Raw genomic sequence first — 7,930 nt, 5'->3', positions numbered from 1 at the left:
CTCTTACAGGGGTTAAAAAAATCAATACCTTGCGTTTTTATTTAAAAGTGGAACTGAAAAATGGCAAAAGTTAGCTCCCATTTTTAGTTTGTCTATAAAATTATACAGTGAAATTTACGTTAGTTCGTAACATTTTATTTGATTTACCTGCAAATGGAAATGCACATGGCCGTAATACAATTGAGTTCAACAAAAGTTACTACGACATAAAAATCAAAATCTGACATCTGATTGATGGGTTAACCAGATAATTACTGTGCAAAATCAAACTGAGAACTGAATTAAGTTTATTTTGACCGGTTTCCATCAGCACATTAAAATTTGTCAGGTGATTTTTTTCTGTTGCTTTGTGAAATTACAACAAAATAAAACTTGATTTATTGTTGTTAAAAGATTGTTGATTGTTATTAAAAATCTTGATTGTTGATTGTAATTAAAAGATTGTTGATTGTAATTATTGAATTTTGATTGTTATTAAAAATCATAACAACCTCCCTTTTTGATAAGTAAGATTTTGGAGAAATGCTCCCAAAGTCTATCTGGTTAGTTGCTTTCAATGTTTGCGGTATTTATATTAGTCCTTCGGTCTTTTTATGCGAGTTGTTGCCTGACTGAGTTTTCACTCGAAACAATTGATTTTTTTGTTGAACACAAAGTTTTGGTGATTGCACCGAAGTCTGGATCTGAACACCAGCAAGTCAGGGCATGGTTGCACCAAAGTATGATCAGCGCACGAAAGTGTTAGGAGCGCAAAAAGTCTGGGCATGAACGCACAAAAATCTGGTGAACAAACCAAAGACTGGTGTACGTATGATGTTTTGAACATGAACACACGATACTCTGGCGAAACCTCGAAAGTCTGAACATGAAGGCACAAAAGTCAGGCGAACATGCGAAAAATTGAACACTAAAGCTCTAAAGTCTGATGAACACTCGAAAATCTAGGGAACTCATGAAAATCTGAAGATGAACGCACAAAAGCCTGCATTGAACGCACAAATGTCCGGTGAACGCACAAAAGTGTGAGTATGAACCCACGAAAGTCTATGAATATTAACGCCAAAGTCTATGAATATTAACGCCAAAAATTTGGTGAACTAACGAAAGTCTGGACATGAACGCACAAAAGTCTGAACATTAACGGACAACAGTGTAGTGAACTCATAAATATGTGGACATAAACGCACAAAAGTTTGGTGAACACATGAAAATCTGGACATGAATGCACGAAAGTCTGGTAAATGCACTATAGTTTGGACATAAAATCTTTTGTCTGGGATGGTCTGGACATAAACACTTTGTGACTGGGACAGTATCTGGACACACCTCGATTTCGTCTGGGACCTCAACGTGGGTATTTATCAACTCCAGAACTTATAACTTATTATGTGAGTCCAGCCGCCATGTTTTGCAGTTCAAATGATGTGCTCAGAGGAATTGTATCATGGCCGCCAACTAGTCCACTGTAAACAGAGAAGTCACCTGGTGGAGGTCTTCGCTTGAAATTGTCCTGGTTCAGACCGTCCCAGACCCAAAAAGCCCCTGATGAGACTCAGGCGCGCTCAACCGTTTTTAAGCGCTCGAAATGCGCTCGAATCCACCTATAATCAGGCTCAAGAGCACTCGACAGTTTCTGTGCGCTTGAAATGCGCTTGAATCCACCTATGATCAGACTCAAGCGCACTTGACTGTTTCTGTGCGCTTGAAATGCACTCTAATCCACCAATTATCAGACTCAAGCGCACTCGACAGTTTCTGTGCGCTTGAAATGAGCTTGAATCTACCTATGGTCAGACTCAAGCGCACTCGACAGCTTCTGTGCGCTTGAAATGCGCTCAAATCCACCTATGATCAGACTCAAGCGCACTCGACTGTTTCTGTGCGCTTGAATTGCGCTCGAATCTACCTATGGTCAGACTCAAGCGCACTCGACAGTTTCTGTGCGCTTGAAATGCTCTCGAATCCACCTATGATCAGACTCAAGCGCACTCGTTAGCTTCTCTGCGCTTGAAATGCGCTTGAATCCACCTATAATCAGGCTCAAGAGCACTCGACAGTTTCTGTGCACTTGAAATGCGCTTGAATCCACCAATGATCAGACTCAAGCGCACTCGACAGTTTCTTTGCGCTTGAAATGAGCTTGAATCCACCTATGATCAGAGTCAAGCGCACTCGACTGTTTCTGTGCGCTTGGATTGCGCTCGAATCTACCTATGGTCAGACTCAAGAGCACTCGACAGTTTCTGTGCACTTGAAATGCGCTTGAATCCACCAATGATCAGACTCAAGCGCACTCGACAGTTTCTTTGCGCTTGAAATGAGCTTGAATCCACCAATGATCAGACTCAAGCGCACTCGACAGTTTCTTTGCGCTTGAAATGAGCTTGAATCCACCTATGATCAGAGTCAAGCGCACTCGACTGTTTCTGTGCGCTTGAAATGCGCTCCAATCCCCCTATGATCAGACTCAAGCGCACTCGACAGTTTCTGTGCGCTTGAAGTGCGCTTGAATCCACCTATGATCAGACTGAAGCGCATTCGACTTTTTCTGTGCGCTTGAAATGCGCTTGAATCCACCTATGATCAGACTCAAGCGCACTCGACAGTTTCTGTGCCCTTGAAATGCGCTCGAATCCACCTATGGTCAGACTCAAGCGCACTCGACAGTTTCTGTGCGCTTGAAGTGCGCTTGAATCCACCTATGATCAGACTGAAGCGCATTCGACTTTTTCTGTGCGCTTGAAATGCGCTTGAATCCACCTATGATCAGACTCAAGCGCACTCGACAGTTTCTGTACGCTTGAAATGCGCTCGAATCCACCTATGATCAGACTCAAGCGCACTCGACAGTGTCTGTGCGCTTGAAATGCGCTCGAATCCACCTATGATCAGACTCAATCGCGCTAGACACTTTTTGTGCGCTCTTGTGCTAGAATCCTCTGCTGATTAGACTGAATTGCGCTCGAAATGCTCCCTGATCATATGCTTAAGGCAACTCTCATCACAAACTATAGTTTACGTATGAGCGCACCACAAGTAGCTTCTGGAGCAATGAGTCGTGTTTGTCAACAGAGTTCAGGAACTGATTATCTCTTGTGCAAATATTTATCGGCAATTAACATTTTCCTTACTTTAGATAGCTGAAAACCCGACAACTTTCAGGATCATGTTTGTTTACGTTCAGTAGTATTGCATGATTGCCTTACATCTGTCAAGTGTTTTCTTGCGTTTTGATTTTTTTTGTTCCCAAACTCTTGTTTCAATTGCTCCTTTTCCGGCAACAGGATTAGCACTACTGTTAGATTTGTCAAAAAAATTCTGTCCTGTGGCATTAAGTCCACAAAAGTAGCTTCCTTTTTTGAAAACTAGCGTAGTTAAAAGGAGTATTTAGGGGCATAAAATTGTTCCACAAGTACAGGAGGTCACGCTCCAGCCAAATAATTACTGATTCGCTTTACCTCAAGCCAATCTCGGAACAAATAAATTCTCTTCATATTGAGAAGCTTCTAATTGAAAATCTTCAAATAATAACCGGAATTGAACCATCTAACCAGGAACCCGTCTTTTGTTCCTCTGGTTTTCAAATGCTCGTAACTCTGTTTTAAGCGCTCGTATGGGCAAAATTGGAAAAGAGGAAAAAATTGTTTGAACTTAGAGGCTCAGAGCAAAACTCTCCATCCTGCTATAAGGTTAATGAAAGCACTTCTGCCTGTCGGTGACCGTGTCGATAAGCATCGTAGCGCTGTAATGTCCCTATTGTTCACATAACTGCTGCAACACACAAAATATTTCCCTTTCAATAGTTTTGGAACGTTATGAGGAAACATCTGAGGATAAAATCACTTGCCTGTTATAAGTAGGAGCCGGTGATTTAGCATGAGTTGGTGGCAGTTTTTAGCAAGTAATATTCGGGCAGCATATTGCGGGCCACCGGAAAAAGGGCAACCTTGAGGTTAGTGTTAACTCTTAGCCGTGCTCAATCTGCTAAGACCAACAGTGAGGATTATCTTGAACCCTTCATTAAATGTACTCAGAAATTAAATCTTATCTCATATTTTGAATTGAATTGAGTTTGGTTTATCTGATACACCTAAATTTATCTAAGAAAAGACAGAAGACGAAGCACCAGACGGGACTCTGATACAGGCTGATGTCCAACAAAGTAGAGCCCTGGAGACCCAATATGGAGGAACACTGTAAACCCAGGGGAGGGGAACTTGAAAATTTTGATTTTTACAGCCAGTTTCTGCTTTGACCTTTTTTTGTTGCTTTCAGAGTTTTCGCACAAAAATGAATTACAAAAACATTTGTTGCGATTTAGCCGCTCTCACTGACACCCCCCTAAAAGGATTTTTCCTTTGAAAATTTGATTTCTTATGAACTGAAAATATTGTTTAAGTTTCAGCAGCTTTGTATATTACTATTAAGATACATTGGCTGCTAGAACATGAAGAAAAACTTCATTTCACACGAAATCAAATTTTCAAAGGAAAAAAGTCTTCTAGGTGGGGAGTTTAACCCTTCCAAGTATATGACTGCTTCCGGGTCTTGACACGTTTAATACAGAATAAGAAAAATATTTTGAGGTTATAAATTTTTCAGTTTCCCCTAAAAGTTTTTGAAAACTGTGAAGTTCTTAGTTTTAACCCTTTAGTTTTAACCCGTAGGTGGAAAATGTGGTGTCAACAAAAAATAACAATTTTGAGTGGTCTTTTATAGCGCAAAATCTATCTCAGAAAAATTTTGCAACTGAATTTTTCCCCTAAAACTTTTTTTTAAAAATGATTTTTTAAACCCCCATACTGGATAGATGAAATAATGAAGTCGACAAAAATAAAGTCTTTGAATGCTCTTTTAAAGCGCAAAATCCATTTCAGACAACTATAGGTCTTTAAAACTCTAACCCAAAAAAGTTAGACATCAAAAAGAGTGAAGTCAACAAAACATACAATTTTAAGTGCTCTTTTATAGCGCAATACCCGTTTTAGATAATTTAAGATCCTAAAATTCAGGTCCTCAAAATATCTGAAACAATTGTTTGCTATACAAGAGCAGGCCAGAGTGTTCATTTTTGTTGACTTCATTTATTTCACCTACGCAGAATGAAGTTTAAAACCAAAAACTTCAGATTTCTCGCATTTTTCAAAAAAATTTTTGGGAAAGTTCAGGTGCAAAAAGGTGGGAAACGGATTTTGTGCTAATAAAGAGCACTCAAAGGTGAGTTTTTGTTGCTTTCAGTTTTTTCAGCTAACAATATGAGGGGCAAAAAGTCTCAACCTTTCAAAATATTTTTTGGAGAATAGGTCAGGTTATAAGATGAATTGAATTGGGATTTGCGCGTTAGAAGAGAATTAGGAAATAATTTTTGTAGTCATAATTTTTTCAGCTATGAATTAGGAGGCCGTGCGTTTTTCTTTTTTGTATACGTTTTTGTATACTTTTTATACGTTTGTAATTATCTACATTTTATCTGTAAAAATTTGTGAGTTTCAATATGTGTGTAGAAAGATAGCTATTTATTAATGAAAGATTGTTCGAACGAAAATACGAGTGAAGGAGTTTTTGTACGTTTTTGTTCGTGTATGAAATTGGGTAAGTATGTTTTTATGTATTTATATATGTATGACAGCGCTAGTGAAAATGGCAGACGTACCAAAACATAGAATTTTTTTTTGCTGGCCAATCACAATCGAGAAAATAGGAATATTGTTTTTGATTGGCTGATTGCTCAACAAATTCTCCATGTTTTAAAATAGGATATGCGTGTTAACGAACAATTTCACAGAAATCGCGATAAGCCGAAATAGAATAATTATACTTTTTTGGGGGAAACTGGTCTCACACTCGGTTGTGATAGATTCATAACAGGTCCCATGGGCCACTGAGGCATGGCCACGGCGCACGAGGCATGGCCAGATGCGGTAAAAAAAATATAATCTAGCATTAGGCTATGTCCAATTTAGGCTAATTGAACGCATAGAGGTACAGTGTTTTGAATTTCTCGACCAATCACAATCGCTGAAATTTCTAAATTTTGGTACGTCTATTTGTTAAGACGGCACCATGTATGAAAATGTGTAAGTGTGCATGTAGGCATTATTTTGATTATTTTGGGTTTGAATGCATGCATGCAAGTACTTGGTTATGTTTTTGTATATGTATTTGCTTTCATTTACGCGTGAATATGTGATTGCATACAAAGAATGTGACAATCTGATCATGTATACAGACTATTATGTACGCATGTATGCGTTTACGTTTGTAGATTTACATGTATATATATATATATATATATATATATATATATATATATATGTGTGTGTGTGTGTTTTTATGTTTGTAGGTGAGTACGTGTACGTGCGCTTACATTTATCTAAGTATATGTACGTATATAAAAAGAGAGAGACTACTGTCGAGCACAATTTTTTAGCTAAATTTGTTTTATATTTCTCTGCCATATGAAATGACTTCAATTCTCAGAGACAACTCTTATACTTAGTATTGTTGAATTAATCGTCGGTTTATTTTTTAATTTTTGCCCACAAAAATGCGACAACAGTAAACAAAAAACTTGACTAAGGATCTGAACATGTTTTTTGAGCTTTCTTACAAGCGTCAAAAACCATTTTCAAGATGAACTACTAAAACTAATAAAATTGAAATTCAGCCACAGCATGGATCATTACAAAGTCGCAAAATCGTGTTATTCTACAAAGAGAGATTTTCGAATGATACCATAAAAAAAGAAAAATTTCCAAGATAAATAGCTTCTTGAACAATTGACAACAATTTACAAAAACTTCTCTGTTTTTGAGCGTTGCTTGAAACAGTTTTGATATTGTTAAAGTTTTTTTTACTAACCTGTTGGAAATAGTGGTAATAGATAACGCATGCCAGTAGTGCACTTTCAAACAAAACCCATGCTTGTTCAGTAAATGGTTTCAGTAGAATCAGCTATTTGAAATTATTGGTAGGTTCTGGGAACATCTTTCAAATAACGCTAAGAAGTTGATCTTAGTTGCTGTTTTTGATAAACTTTTAAACATCCAGAAAACAGAGAATCAACATTTGGCAAATCCTTTTTTGTTTTGTTCTGTCGATGTTTTGAAATAACGTTAGCCTAACAGTTTTGGATACAGCATCCTAAAGTGGTAAATCCACAGATATTTGCAGCAAGAAAACAACTGATATCATACGACTCGTAAAATCTGGATACCATATTGAAAATGGGCAAAACATTAGAGACATTAACACATCAACAGCAGGAGCTGCTTTCCATTTCTATCTTCTAGTAGAAGTTTGGTGACTACTGCGGGCGTAAAAAAACGTTAATTTTATCTGTCACGTCATTCAAAAGTTCACAAGGTTACGAAAAAAAATAGTGTTCCTTTGCGTCTGTTCACTGAGTACTTTTAATAAATCCTATTCTAAACAAATCAAATTTTAAACAGTGGTATTAGTACCGAGTATCAGCTGTATCGCATTATTTTCAACCCTAGACAGTGAAAAGGACATTCGTATGTGATCTTGTTTTCGTTACTCCGGATCTTGTTTTCGATCATCAAAATTGTGCATAAGTCAAGTCAAGGTGAAGATTTTTTCTGCCGTGATGCATTTGTTAGAAAAAAAAGATTTTCAGTTGCGGAAATGGGTAGATTGAAAACCTTTTCAGCCTTTTCATTAGTCGAGGCTCCTCTACTCTATGTAGAAGTTTCTGTCTAAGCACTTTAGCATTGTGACTCTAATTTTGATAAAATGACAAAAAATCCGTTCAGAGGGTCAAAATGGTAGAATCAACAAGATAAAATACGTCAGCCTCAACGATTTCACGATTTCTGCTGCTCTGATGAGGTCGCAACTACAAAAAAAGCTTCGAACTTGATTCAAAATTTCTGGAGGCCTTTTCTCCAGGTGAGGCCCTATTCTACTT

This window comes from Convolutriloba macropyga, chromosome 2, assembly GCF_964194025.1.
Source record: "Convolutriloba macropyga chromosome 2, txConMacr16.3, whole genome shotgun sequence".
Lineage (NCBI taxonomy): Eukaryota > Metazoa > Xenacoelomorpha > Acoela > Convolutidae > Convolutriloba > Convolutriloba macropyga.
The sequence above is the reverse complement of the archived record's forward strand: the minus strand, read 5'-3'. Positions refer to the sequence as shown.